This window comes from Macaca mulatta, chromosome 7 (genome assembly GCF_049350105.2).
Source record: "Macaca mulatta isolate MMU2019108-1 chromosome 7, T2T-MMU8v2.0, whole genome shotgun sequence".
Classification (NCBI taxonomy): domain Eukaryota; kingdom Metazoa; phylum Chordata; class Mammalia; order Primates; family Cercopithecidae; genus Macaca; species Macaca mulatta.
The window spans coordinates 1396193-1411303 of record NC_133412.1 but is presented as its reverse complement, the minus strand read 5'-3'; the positions used below and the strand labels follow the sequence as shown (position 1 = coordinate 1411303).

The window sequence follows — 15111 nt, the reverse complement described above, 5'->3', positions numbered from 1 at the left end:
GCTGGGCACAGTGGCTCACGCCTGTAATCCTAGCACTATAGGAGGCCAAAGCGGGCGGATCGCTTAAGGTCAGGAGTTTGAGACCAGCCTGGGCAACACGGCGAAACCTTGTCTCTACTAAAAATACAAAACTCAGCTGGGCATGGTGGTGGGTGCCTGTAATCCCAGCTACTTGGGAAACTGAGGCAGGAGAATCACTTGAACCCAGGAGTCGGAGGTGGTAGTGAGCTGAGATCGCACCACTGCACTCCAGCCTGGGTGACAGAGTGAGACTCTGTCTCAAAAATAAATAAATAAATAAATAAAATGTGATCTGGTCCTTTTCCCTGTGTCTGGGCAGCATGAGGGCAGGTGGCTGGGAAGGAGGAGACGTCGCTCGTGCTCAGCAGGCAGCTCGGTCAGCAGGTCATAACCCTGAGTCCTGGTAGAACTCAACAGTCTTGAAAATGACAGACACTAGGCTGCAAAAAATAAAATAAATAAATGGAAATTAAAGCAGCCAAGACTAACTTTAACCCGGAAGCAGAGGTGGTGCCAACAGATTAAAAGGGAAAAGGAAAAAACAAAGTTTGTGTGTACGAGTGTCTCTGTGTGTGAGAGTGTGTGCCTTCAATAAGCCAGCATCCCTGGGAGAACACAGGCCCCATGGAAAACCGGCCTCAGACACCAGACAAAACAAAGAAGTCAAACGAGACAGGGGCTTCGGAGACAGGCCTCTCAGGGGAGGCTCAGGGGCAGGTGGCCGGGAAGGGTGGGGGCTGGTAAAGGGGGAACGGGTGGGCCATACCATCCAGATGGCCCCACGGCCCCACGGCGGCCCCAAGACAGCAGTGTGCACGCGGCCACTCTGGCCAGGCCCAGGCCCCCGAGGTGCCGGCAAGCGCACAGCACAATGGTGGCTGCACACACAGGGACAACGTGCACTGCCCGCTCCACCCAGCCCCTAGCCACAGAGGGACCTTGTATTTTACCAGATTAGAGGATAAACTTTTGAGACATGTTTACTTCTCTTTCCACCCCAGGTCAAGAGGGAGCTTTTCACAGGGACCGAACAGTCGTCTCTGTAGGTGTAAAAATAGAAACTGCCAAGACAGCTCAACACCAAGGTTGCAAAACGTGGAGAAGCCACAATCCAGAAAATGCAGAAGCGAAGGCATGGGTGCCATGCAGGCGGCACGCTGATCTAACTCCCGCCACCGCGCCCCGCGCCCACAGAGGTGGAGAGATGCTTTGCTAGAAAGAGGGTCTTCCCAGCATTTCCAAACCAGTCATTTAAAAATTTTACAACTTGTGGTCGGGCGTGGTGGCTCACGCCTGTAATCCCAGCATTTCGGGAGGCCGAGACGGGCGGATCACAAGGTCAGGAGATCGAGACCATCCTGGCTAACACGGTGAAACCCCGTCTCTACTAAAAATACAAAAAATTAGCCGGGCGAGGTGGCGGCACCTGTAGTCCCAGCTACTCGGGAGGCTGAGGCAGGAGAATGGTGTGAACCCGGGAGGCGGAGCTTGCAGTGAGCTGAGATCCGGCCTCTGCACTCCAGCCTGGGCCACAGAGCGAGACTCCATCTCAAAAAAAAAAAAAAAAAAAAATTTTACAATTTGTAAGCATTCCACTTGTCCAACTAAACAGCATAATCAAACAAAGACAAACCATGAAATGTTTCTGCAAACGTGCACAAGGCATGAGCTGATTTTCTTCCTCTTCTATATGCAGAAGGATGGCACTTTCCAGAAAACTAGAAACTTCCAATATTTTTGTGCAATCTGTTCATGTAAAACAGGCATAAAATAAATCATCGTAAGAAGAAAAGCATACTTCGCTGTCCCTTTCTCTCCCAGGTGGAGAAAGAATGTGGAATGTGCCCTTCTGTATTTCCAAGCAAGTGACGGCGCCAGCATGGCTGCAGCTGGTTTCCCCGGGCTCAACGGCCTGACTGCAGGCCTGCGGCATACAGACAGGCTGTCACGACCAGCAAGGCTAAAAGTGCACAGTTAAAAACCAATATAACATCTTCTAGCCTAGCTTTATTACTGAAGTAATTTGATTTTTTTCTCTTTTTTTAGATGGAGTCTCGTTCTTGTCTCCCAGGCTGGAGTGCAGTGGCGCAATCTCGGCTCACTGCAACCTCTGCCTCCCAGGTTCAAGCAATTTTCCTGCCTCAGCCTCTCGAGTAGCTGGTATTACAGGCACACGCCACCACACCCAGCTAATTTTTGTATTTTGGTAGAGACGGGGTTTCACCATGTTGGTCAGGCTGATCTTGAACTCCTGATCTCAGGTGATCCGCCCGCCTCGGCCTCTACAGGTGCTGGGATTACAAGTGTGAGGTAATCTTTTTTTAACGCACAAAAACTTCAACTTCCATTCTCAAAACCAGCTCAAAAGAACGGCCTCATCAACAGAGAAACAGAAATCAAGTTTGAAAATCACAATGAGGTGCTGATGTCTAAGAGAGAGTGTGCCAAGGAACCCTGAGAGAGAGTGCATGTCCCCACGCCACACGGCCTCCGCCCCCCACCCTCGGGCTGCAGCCCCTTCGGCCAGGGTCAGGCTGCCTCTGGGAGAGGTCTCCCAACACCAAGTGGTCTCGCAACCTCCTAACACGGCCCCCCAGACTTCCCGCTACCTTCCCGTGCGGCCTGACCGCCTCTGATCCCCCAGGCGCCGCCAAACCTGCACTCACCTCTGCTTCTCTTCCTGTCACTCTCCTGCTCACTTTCACTGGCCTCTCTGCCTACAGCTGTGGTTTTCAAACCATGCGCCATGAAACCCCAGAGTGCCCCAACATAGCAAAGGAGAGCAGTTGTCTTTATCTGTCAAATTTGTATGAAAAGGCTACTCTGATGCTAACATAATTAATAAAAGGCAGAGAAGGGGTCCAGCATTCCACAGAATAAAGTCTCAATCGCTCACAGAACACCCAAGGGCCTCCCTCGTCTCCCACACCCCTGGGCCATGGAGGATCCACTGTGCCGTCCACCATTCCCACTGCCCCAGGTGGAGCCCTCGGGACAATGACAACACGCACCTCAGCCTGGGGCTGGGCTGCCAGGCACCCAGATGAGCTCGGGGAAGCCCCACTGGCCCACCTGGCAGATACCTGGGTTGCGCAGGCATCGGGCTGGTGGAGGGGCTGTTTCTCTCCCCGCTGTGTGCACCTGCGCCACACACAGACCGCACGACCGATGACGGAGTGTTCCTCGACAACGGCCATTCCTTCATCGTACACCCGAATCCAGGGCACGTGTAAAAGGCACAAAGGGAAGAGGACGGCGTTTCCCACTCCACCTACTCTTTCTGTTAGAGCAGACCCACCACGGCAGTCTCCGGGAGGACAGTCACACCACAGACGGGGCACTCCCAAGCTCAGGAGAAGAGTGGGGTCCCCACTCACAGATGCCGACACTGAGCCCGGAAGGGCAGGGAGGCTGCCACAGCCCCATGGCCTGCCTCACGTGCCTCAGTGGCGTGGCCTGTGTGGCCAGGAAGTCCCGCCTGCTCAGGAGGCCATGTGCTCGGCTGGACACCAGGCATGACCTCAGGTGCTTGGCAAAGCAATTCCACTGCTGGCCATTCTGGCTGGGGTTTCTCAGCCTGCTCTGATTCCTGCGGCTTGAGGGGAAGGGAACTGGTTGCCGCCTACCTTGTCCCCCACCTTATCACTGCGCCCGACAGACCATGTATCTGCTGGGTCCCATGGCGCACGGCTGAGGAACAGGCCCTATGGGCAACTGAGCCCCGTGCTTCCCCTCCCCACCCGCCCTGCAGGTTCTCCTCTCAGGGCCCAGGAGGGTGCAGGTTGATGACCAAAGGCTACATGGTGGCCACCAGATTGTCTTCACCCAGCATCCGCACCTACTGATGTGCCTGTTCTTCTCTCCTTGTCTCTCCCTCCCCCAGTAAGGACCTGGACCCCTGAATCCCCACCTGGCTGGCCTGGGCGTGGCCTGGCCCTGCCAGGGTCTGGCACAGCCCAGTAGCAGCCCAGCACTTCTCCTGCACCAAGTACACCCACGAGGGGCTGCAGGCTCCCTCACGCGCCTGGCCTGTGGGCCGAGTGTCTCCCAGGATCCCCCACTGCACCCGGCCTGTGGGCCGAGTGTCTCCCAGGATCCCCCACTGCACCCGGCCTGTGGGCAGAGTGTCTCCCAGGATCCCCTACTGCCTCCAGCCTGAGGTCAAGCCCATGACGTTAGCTACCACCTACACTACACCTCACTCCCCAATCTCTATCAAGGGTCCCACTGTCAAGACACTTGGGCTGGAAACACCAGCGTCAACCTTGCCAGCTTCCTCCACATGCACCAAGAGACCGCACAGTTCCCACGCAGTGGGGTGGTCTGTGCCCGCGGGTGCCCCATTTCAGCGGGCTCATGCTGTGGGATGTCCCAGGCACCTCGCCGGAAACGTCCCTGCAGAGGCGGGAGCTCTGTAAGCGGGCAGTGCCACAGAACATCCCCAGTGACTGTGAACCAAGCAGGGATCTCAGCGGGAGCTTCTCAGGTAAACCAGAATCCTGATCTTAAAGCCAGCTCCCTCCCAGTCTTCATGAAAACTGTGGGAAAGGTGTCCAGGCCATTTAGCTGTCCATCAAAGGAACAAAAGCAGAGAGCAGCTCTTTCACTGAGGTCATATAAATCTTTTCCATCATTCCAGCGACACCTGCACATTCAGGACACGCGAAGGAACCACCACTGGCCCGTGCATGAACCACGCAGCCTGCTTCGGGGCTGCCTGCCCTCCTCCTGCTTAGGCCTGAGGCAAGCCTGACAGTACCACATCTGGGCAGAAAAGCCTGGAGTGTGTTTTCGGATGACTTTCCTAGCAGCACATCCCAGGAGGTTTCTTAGGCCACACAGTGTCTTTAAAGCTGCAGGTGGCTTTGGGCCAGGTGCCCTCCGATGGGGGCCATGAACAAGGTGGAGCCGGACACCAGTATGGCGCTTCCCGGCAGAATCCAGGGGTCACTTCTGCTTTTATAATTTAATCTGAATGTCCTTTTAATTTGTGTTTCTTTTATTTATTTATTTATTTATTTATTTATTATTTTATTTATTTTTAAGATGGAGTCTCACTGTCACCCAGGTTGGAGTGCAAGTAGCACAGTCTCAGCTCACTGCAACCTCCGCCTCCTGTGTTCAAGCGATTCTCTTGCCTCAGCCTCCCGAGTAGCTGGGATGACAGGCATGTGCCACCATGCCGGGCTAATTTTTGTATTTTTAGTATTTAGTAGTAATTTATTTATTTATTTATTTATTTATTTTTTTTTTTTTTTGAGACGGAGTCTCACTCTGTCGCCCAGGCTGGAGTGCAGTGGCGCGATCTCGGCTCACTGCAAGCTCCGCCTCCTGGGTTTACGCCATTCTCCTGCCTCAGCCTCCTGAGTAGCTGGGACTACAGGCGCCCGCCACCGCGCCCGGCTAATTTTTTTTTTTGTATTTTTAGTAGAGACGGGGTTTCACCGTGGTCTCGATCTCCTGACCTTGTGATCCGCCCGCCTCGGCCTCCCAAAGTGCTGGGATTACAGGCGTGAGCCACCGCGCCCGGCCAGTAGTAATTTATTTAGTAGTAATTTTGTGTTTTTAGTAGAGACGGGGTTTCACCATGTTGGCCAGGCTGGTCTCGAACTCCTGACCTCAAGTGATCCACCGGCTTTGGCCTCCCAAAGTGCTGGGATTGCAGGCACGAGCAACTGTGCCTGGCCTTAATTTTCATTTCTTTTAAAATCACTGAGATGAAGCATATTTCTATGCATTAACCAGTCTGTTTTTCTTCTTATTTGAGACAGGGTCTCACTGTTAACCAGGCTGAAGTGCAGTGGTGATCACCGCTTACTGCAGCCTCAACTTCTCAGGCTCAAGTGATCCTCCCACCTCAGCCCCCCAGGTAGCTGGGACTACAGGTATGCACCACCACGTCTGGCTACTTTTTTTGAATTTTAGTAGAGACAGGGTCTTGCCATGTTGCCCAGGCTGGTCTTGAACTCCAGAGCTCAAGTGATCCTCCAGCCTTGGCCTCCCAAACATGCTGAAATTACAGGCACGAGCCACTTCCCCCTGCCTATTTTTCTTCATGTGTAACTTGCCAGCTTGGGTTGTTTGCCTCTTTGTTTTTTTTTAAATCCTTGGAATCTTGGTATTTTCTTCAGCAACTGACAGATGGACTTACTATACTAACAACACTAAAGACACTAAAGCTTTGTGAGAGTTGGTACAAAACTTTTTCCAGGTCAAGCTACTTTCTTTTTCACTTCATTTACTATTTTCTTTGAAACTAAGTTTTAACTTTTTATCACATCAGCCTTTCCCTTTGGAATTTCCTGTTTCACTTCTAAATTTACCAAGGAGGAAGAACTCGGCCAGCCCAGGCCCAGGGAAGGAAGCAGTTTATAATCATAGCCCCAGTTTCTGCAAACTGCTGTCGCCACAATAGAAACCAAACAACTGCTCAGGTGAGAAGCATGTCAAGGCAGCACGCTATAGCTAATCTCAGAGAGTTAATTTAAAAGTAATCTTGGCCGGGCGCGGTGGCTCAAGCCTGTAATCCCAGCACTTTGGGAGGCCGAGACGGGCGGATCACGAGGTCAGGAGATCGAGACCATCCTGGCTAACACGGTGAAACCCCGTCTCTACTAAAAAATACAAAAAACTAGCCGGGCGAGGTGGCGGGCACCTGTAGTCCCAGCTACTCGGGAGGCTGAGGCAGGAGAATGGCGTAAACCCGGGAGGCGGAGCTTGCAGTGAGCCGAGATCGCGCCACTGCACTCCAGCCTGGGTGACAGAGCCAGACTCCGTCTCAAAAAAAAAAAGTAATCTTGAGATCAATAAAAATTTCAGCAAACTGATTGGTAGTAGGATTTTTAAAACTGGGCCTCAGATACATAACAATTCTTGGACTCTGACCTGCTCTCACCATAATTAGTAATGTTTAATGACGTCGAAGACGTGCAAACCCACTACCCACACCGCAAGGCAGAGTCCTGCTTGTGATCCACAGTGAGCCCCTGTCCACACCCCCAGGCATCGATCCCCTGCTTTCTTCTGCATAAACTGTATCTCATCTCTATTCTTTTTTTTTTTTTGAGACGGAGTTTTGCTCTTGTTGCCCAGGCTGGAGTGCAATGGTGCGATCTCAACTCACTGCAACCTCCGCCTCCCAGGTTCAAGCGATTCTCGTGCCTCAGCCTCCCAAGTAGCTGGGATTACAGGCGTGCGCCACCATGCCCGGCTTTTTTTTTTTCTTAGACGGAGTTTTGCTCTTGTTGCCCAGGCTGGAGTGCGATGGCACAATCTCGGCTCACCACAATCTCCACCTCCCGGGTTCAAGCGATTCTCCTGCCTCAGCCTCCCGAGTAGCTGGGACTACAGGCGTGCGCCACCACACCCGGCTGATCTTGTATTTTTAGTGGAGACGGGTTTTTCCATGTTGGTCATGTTGGTCTCGAACTCCCGACCTCAGGTGATCCACCCGCCTCAGCCTCCCAAAGTGCTATTACAGGCCTGAGCTACCGTGCCCGGCCAATTTTGTATTTTATTTTTTTAGTAGAGACAGGGTTTCTCCATGTTGGTCAAGCTGGTCTCGAACTCCCAACCTCAGGTGATCCTCCCAACCTCAGCTGATCCGCCCGCCTCAGCCTCCCAAAGTGCTGAGATTACAGGTGCGAGCCACCGCGCCCAGCCATAGCTCATTTATATTCTTACAAAGCATCTTTTTTTTTTTTTTTTTTGAGGCGGAGTCTCGCTCTGTCGCCCAGGCTGGAGTGCAGTGGCGCGATCTCGGCTCACTGCAAGCTCCGCCTCCCGGGTTCACGCCATTCTCCTGCCTCAGCCTCCCGAGTAGCTGGGACTACAGGCGCCCACAACCGCGCCCGGCTAATTTTTTGTATTTTTAGTAGAGACGGGGTTTCACCGTGGTCTCGATCTCCTGACCTTGTGATCCGCCCGCCTCGGCCTCCCAAAGTGCTGGGATTACAGGCGTGAGCCACCGCGCCCGGCCCTTACAAAGCATCTTTTAGTTGAGTTGTTATAAAAGGGATATCATCGATAGTCACCTGGCCTATTCACGCTGTGCCCACTGCTATCACGAGACGCAGGCACACTGCCAGGCGGAGCTCCTGGAGCACCATTTTGACATGCGCGTGCTATTCCACGCAACCCACAAGCCAGGCTGCCTGTCCTGTCTCCTGCTGCCCAGAGCCAGCGCCACTGCAGACACGGCTGTCACTACCTGTGAGCAACATTCTTACACATGAGCACCTGGGCAACACGTTCTCCAGCACAAGGCTCAGCAAGCATTTTCTTTTTTCTTTTTTTTTTTTTTTTTGAGACGGAGTCTCGCTGTGTCACCCAGGCTGGAGTGCAGTGGCGCGATCTTGGCTCACTGCAAGCTCCGCCTCCCGGGTTCACGCCATTCTCCTGCCTCAGCCTCCGAGTAGCTGGGACTACAGGCGCCCGCCACCACGCCCGGCTAGTTTTTTTTTGTATTTTTAGTAGAGACGGGGTTTCACCATGTTAGCCAGGATGGTCTCGATCTCCTGACCTCGTGATCCACCCGCCTCGGCCTCCCAAAGTGCTGGGATTACAGGCTTGAGCCACCGCGCCCGGCCTCAGCAAGCATTTTCTAAGCAGGGCCATCAGTGGACAAGCGTCCTGTGGTACACAAGGGAACATCCTCATTCTTAGGAAATAGACACCGGTGTGTTTAGAGGTAAAGGGCCGCAAGTGGAGAGAGAAGTGTCTGAATTGTGTTCTTTGTCCTATTTTTATTTTTGCAGTGTTTTGTAGTTTGATATTATTTAAAATAAGTAAGAAAGGCCAGGCGCAGTGGCTCACGCCTGTAATCTCAGCACTTTGGGGGGCAGAGGCGGACGATCACCTGAGGTTGGGCATTCGAGACCAGCCTGACCAATATGGATAAACCCTGTTTCTACTAAAAATACAAAATTAGCCGGGCGTGGTGGCAGATGCCTGTAATCCCAGCTACTCGGGAGGCTGAGGCAGGAGAATTGCTTGAACCCGGGAGGTGGAGGTTGCAGTGAGCCGAGATCGCGCCACCTCACTCCAGCCTGGGCGACAAGAGCAAAACTCTGTCTCAAAAAATAATAATAATAAAATAAAATAAGAATGAAATATCCCTGTGAAAACTTTTTGTGAACATAAGGCAAAGGAGTGTGAAACATCTGGAACAGACTTGCCCCAACTCTTCAAGCAGAAGCGTGTTTTGGTCACCCCTCACTCCTGTGGCCCCAGGCAGGCTGGACGCTGGCACATGTCGCAAGCTGAACCCATCTCACCAGCCAGAGCACGGCTGCAACATGCTCGCGTCTGCCCAGAGGAAGGTTTTGCCCAGAGTCACACACTCCTGGGCAGAAAGCTTTTAACCCCCAGTTGTGAGAGGCGCCTGAGCACCACACCTTCATAAGGACGGCTTGTAGGAAGGACCTTCCAGGCCCAGTCAGCCAGGGAGTAAACATCAGTGTTATAATCAGAATGCTTCAGATCATTGCAAAAGAGCTCGGTTTCGTTTTTTGTGGATGGGCCAAACTAATTTATTATGAGACAGAAACTATGGACTGGCATGTTTTTATATAAATTAAGGTATTATTAACAAATAAAAACTGTATATATTCACTGCATACAATGAGAGGTTTACATACACGCACACCTTGTGGAATGGTGAAGTCGAGCCGTTCTGCGTATCTATCATCTCACAGACTTTTTCTTTTTGTTTTTCCTTTCTGGAGCAAGAACAGCTACTTTCCCAGCCAGGTGACGAGCTTAAAATATGTGAACCTTACCCCACCCCCATGCAGAGTGAGTCCACACCTCCTCATCTCTCACACACACACACACACACACACCCCCCCTGGCAGCCCCGCCCAACCCCACCCCCGAGCAGAGTGAGTCCACACCTCCTCTCTCTCACACACACACACACACACACACACACCCGGCAGCCCCGCCCAACCCCACCCCCCGTGCAGAGTGAGTCCACACCTCCTCATCTCTCTCTCACACACACACACACACACACACACACACACACACACCCGGCAGCCCCGCCCAACCCCACCCCCCGTGCAGAGTGAGTCCACACCTCCTCATCTCTCTCACACACACACACACACACACACACACCCGGCAGCCCCGCCCAACCCCACCCCCCGTGCAGAGTGAGTCCACACCTCCTCATCTCTCACACACACACACACACACACACACACACACACACCCGGCAGCCCCGCCCAACCCCACCCCCCGTGCAGAGTGAGTCCACACCTCCTCATCTCTCTCTCTCACACACACACACACACACACCCGGCAGCCCCGCCCAACCCCACCCCCATGCAGAGTGAGTCCACGCCTCCTCACCTCACACACACACACACACACACACACACACACACACATACACCCGGCAGCCCCGCCCAACCCCACCCCCATGCAGAGTCCACGCCTCCTCATCTCACACACACACACACACACACACACACACACACACACTCACCCGGCAGCCCTGCCCAACCCCACCCCCATGCAGAGTGAGTCCACGCCTCCTCATCTCTCACACACACACACACACACACACACACCCGGCAGCCCCGCCCAACCCCACCCCCGTGCAGAGTGAGTCCACACCTCCTCATCTCTCTCACACACACACACACACACACACCCGGCAGCCCCGCCCAACCCCACCCCCCGTGCAGAGTGAGTCCACGCCTCCTCATCTCACACACACACACACACACACACACACACACACCCTGGCAGCCCCGCCCAACCCCACCCCCGTGCAGAGTGAGTCCACGCCTCCTCATCTCACACACACACACACACACACACACCCCTTGGCAGCCCCGCCCAACCCCACCCCCCGTGCAGAGTGAGTCCACACCTCCTCATCTCTCTCACACACACACACACACACACACACCCGGCAGCCCCGCCCAACCCCACCCCCGTGCAGAGTGAGTCCACACCTCCTCATCTCTCTCACACACACACACACACACACACACACCCGGCAGCCCCGCCCAACCCCACCCCCCGTGCAGAGTGAGTCCACACCTCCTCATCTCACACACACACACACACACACACACACACACACACACCCGGCAGCCCCGCCCAACCCCACCCCCATGCAGAGTGAGTCCACGCCTCCTCATCTCACACACACACACACACACACCCGGCAGCCCCGCCCAACCCCACCCCCGTGCAGAGTGAGTCGACACCTCCTCATCTCTCACACACACACACACACACACACACCCACCCCCTGGCAGCCCCGCCCAACCCCACCCCCGTGCAGAGTGAGTCCACGCCTCCTCATCTCACACACACACACACACACACACACACACACACCCTGGCAGCCCCGCCCAACCCCACCCCCCGTGCAGAGTGAGTCCACACCTCCTCATCTCACACACACACACACACACACACACACACACACACACACCCTGGCAGCCCCGCCCCGCCCAACCCCACCCCCTGTGCAGAGCGAGTCCACGCCTCCTCATCTCTCTCTCACACACACACACACACACACCCCCTGGCAGCCCCGCCCAACCCCACCCCCGTGCAGAGTGAGTCCACGCCTCCACATCTCTCACACACACACACACACACACACACACACACACACCCCCGGCAGCCCCGCCCAACCCCACCCCATGCAGAGTGAGTCCACGCCTCCTCATCTCACACACACACACACACCCCCACACACACACCCGGCAGCCCCGCCCAACTCCACCCCCATGCAGAGTGAGTCCACGCCTCCTCATCTCTCTCACACACACACACACACACACACACACACACACACCCGGCAGCCCCCCCCCAGCAGACTCTGCAGCCTGGAAGGCAGGAGGCAGCCTCCAGCCCCAGCAAGAAGGCAGGTCTCAGCCTTTGGCTGACCTCTGCCATGGTGCCCCAGGCCAGGAGGGCAGTTTCCCCTGCCTGGCAGCTCCCCGGGGAGTCGGGAACCAAGTGCAGCCAGCAAAGATGCCAAGGGCACCTCAGACACAGGGCTCCACGTTCCCTCCGGGAAAAAGGGACCCCACCCTGTCCTCAACCACCTTTAACACCAGCACATCTCAGCCGCTTGCACTTCGTGAAGCCTTGGGGTGTCTGAGCTCATTTAACCCCTTCTTTAGAGACGGCGAAATTGAAGGCCAGAGAAAGTGATTTGTCCAAATTCACAGAGCCGAGAAATGGGAGGAGATGGACTCCAACCCCAGCCCCGTCTGCCTGCCCAGATGGGTTACTGGCAGCAACCCCCATTCTACTTTCTGCTTCTATAAGCTCAAATTTTCTAGATTCCACATATAAATCAGGTCATGCAGTATCTGTCTTTCTGGGCCTGGCTTTTTTTACTAAGCGTAATGTCTTCCAGGTTTATCCTTGTCACAAATGACAGGATTTCCTTCTTTTTAAAGGCTGAATAGTATTCCACTGTGTGTGTGTGTGTGTGTGTACACATATATTAATAAACATACCAAGATATAGACAACACAAAAAGTGCTAGATTTTACTTAAAAATACTCTAAACTTAAAATTACTTAAAAATACACTAAATTGGCCGGGCGTGGTAGCTCACGCCTGTAATCCCAGTACTTTGGGAGGCCGAGGTGGGCATATCATGAGGTCAGGAGACTGAGACCATCTTGGCTAAGACGGTGAAACCCCATCTCTACTAAAAATACAAAAAATTAGCTGGGCGTGGTGGCAGGCACCTGTAGTCCCAGCTGCTTGGGAGGCTGAGGCAGGAGAATGGTATGAACCTGGGAGGCGGAGCTTGCAGTGAGCCAAGATCGCGCCACTGCACTCCAGCCTGGGCGACAGACCGAGACTCTGTCTCAAAAAAAAAATTACCCTAAATTACTGGCCAGGCGTGGTGGCTCATGCCTGTAATCCCAACACTCTGGGCGTCCAAGGCAGGAGGTCAGGAGTTCAAGACAAGCCTGGCCAACATGGCAAAGCCTCGTCTCTACTAAAAATACAAAAATTAGCCAGGTGTGATGGTGGGTGCCTGTCATCTCAGCTACTTGGGAGGCTGAGGCAGGAGATTCACTTGAACCTGGAAGGCAGAGGTTGTGGTGAGCTGAGATGGTGTCACTGTACCATTTTTATGTTTACGTAAACCTGGATATACAAATACTCTTACCCACAGTGTTCGCTGCAGTAACACACTGCACAGGCGTGTGGCCTGGGAGCGACAGGTTCTGCCGTGCAGCCTAGATGAGGAGCAGTCGGTACCATCTGGGGGTGTAAGTGCACTTTGTGATGCCCACACAATGACAAAAGTGCCTAACCATGCATTTCTCAGAACGTATCCCTGTTGGCAAGTGATGCATGATTGTGATTCCTTGGAATGAGAGAAGCAAATACTAGAGCTCCTGTATTTTTATCTAACAGCGATGAGGAATTAGGCTTCCCTAGTAGCTGACACACCAGGCCCCAGCCCCTTCCCTCTGCCCTGGCGTCCCCAGAGAGCAGCAGGCGCCCGTGGCTCTGAGAGTTCAGGGGTGCCCCATCAACCAGGACTTGGCCCAGGGGATCAAAGGGTGATAATGACAAGCCCATGTTTTAATGAAACAAACTCTTATGGGCTGAACTGTGTGCCCTCAAAATTTGTGTGTTGAAGCCTTAACCCCATCCCCAGGACCTCAGAATGCCTCCGTTCTTCACAGAGATAATTAAGTTAATATGAAGCCATCAGGGTGGGCCCTCATCCACTGGGACCCGGTCCTTATAAGACAAGATTAGGCGGGCGCGGTGGCTCATGCCTATAATCTCAACACTTTGGGAGGCCAAGGCGGGAGGATCACCTGAGGTCGGGCATTCGAGACCAGCCCGACCAACATGGAGAAACCTCATCTCTACTAAAATAAAATAGAAAATTAGCCAGGCCAGTGGCGCATGCCTGTAGTCCCAGCTACTCGGAAGGCTGAGGCGGGAGAATCACTTGAACCTAGGAGGTAGAGGTTGCGGTGAGCCCAGATCATGCCATTGCATTCCAGCCTGGGCAACAAGAGCGAAACTCCATCTCCAAAAAAAAAAAAAAAAAAAAAAAAGACAAGGAGATTAGGACACAGACCTACACAGAGTGGGGATTACAGGTGTGAACCACTGCTCTTTTTCAAAATTGGCTTAGCTATTTGTGAACTTTTATTCTTCTATAGACATTTTAGAACCAGGATGGTAAACTTAAAAAAAAAAAAAAAGGCCAGGCGCAGTGGCTTATGCCTGTAATCTCAACACTTTGGGAGGCCAAGCCGGGTGGATCACTTGAGGTCAGGAGTTCAAGACCAGCCTGACCAACATGGTGAAACCCCACGTCTACTAAAAATACAAAATTAGCTGGGCGTGGTGGCACACACCTGTAATCCCAGCTACTTGGGAGGCTGAGGCAGGAGAATTGCTTGAACCCAGGAGGCAGAGGTTGCAGTGAGCCGAAATTGTGCCATTGCACTCCAGCCTGGGCAACAAGAGCGAAACTCTGTCTGGAAAAAAAAAAAAAAAGACAATTTCCTTCTATCCCTATCCCTTTTTTTTTCTAGAAGTCTTTAATCATAAACAAATGTTGAATTTTTATTAAATGCTATTATTTATCTATGAGATAATCTCATAACTTTTCTCTTTTATCCTAATACATTGATAGACTTTCCGATATTGATTTATCCTTGAATTCTTCACCTAAACTTGCTTGCAGCTGGCCCCAGTGAGCCAAGAGTCCAGGTGGTGTTCAGGCTCACTGGTTTTGTGGAGACTGGTCCTTCTAGGAATAGCTTGAGAAGTCAAGCTTTGGACAGGGATTCAAATGGAATACAGAACTTCGCCACTTCAGCTGTGGGGCTATGTGGTTCTTTGGAGCAAGCACACCTCCTTCTGTGATATCTTCAAGGACAAATCAACACTCATCCCCGCTGTCCTGGCCAGGACAACATGACTGCAAGGAGTGACCACACAGGCTCTGAGCATCAAATTTTGGCTATGGAGTCAGGTTTCAAGATGAAAGTCACTGCTTTCAGAGCATTTTGGGTTTTTTCCCCCCTTCCCTGTGAGGCAAAAATCCCTGAATGTGCCAGGGAA

The 15111-nt window shown here is 53.0% G+C and overlaps 1 protein-coding gene and 1 long non-coding RNA gene across 25 annotated transcripts in view; one reads left to right on the top strand and one right to left on the bottom strand.

The window, feature by feature from the left end:
* CYFIP1 (cytoplasmic FMR1 interacting protein 1) overlaps positions 1–15111 on the bottom strand; it is a 117670-nt gene that overhangs the window by 91583 nt on the left and 10976 nt on the right. The window lies entirely within an intron of this gene.
* LOC144329810 (uncharacterized) lies at positions 6237–14066 on the top strand. Its single transcript, XR_013395437.1, has 2 exons — positions 6237–6530; positions 13033–14066. It is a non-coding gene; the product is annotated as an uncharacterized LOC144329810 (long non-coding RNA).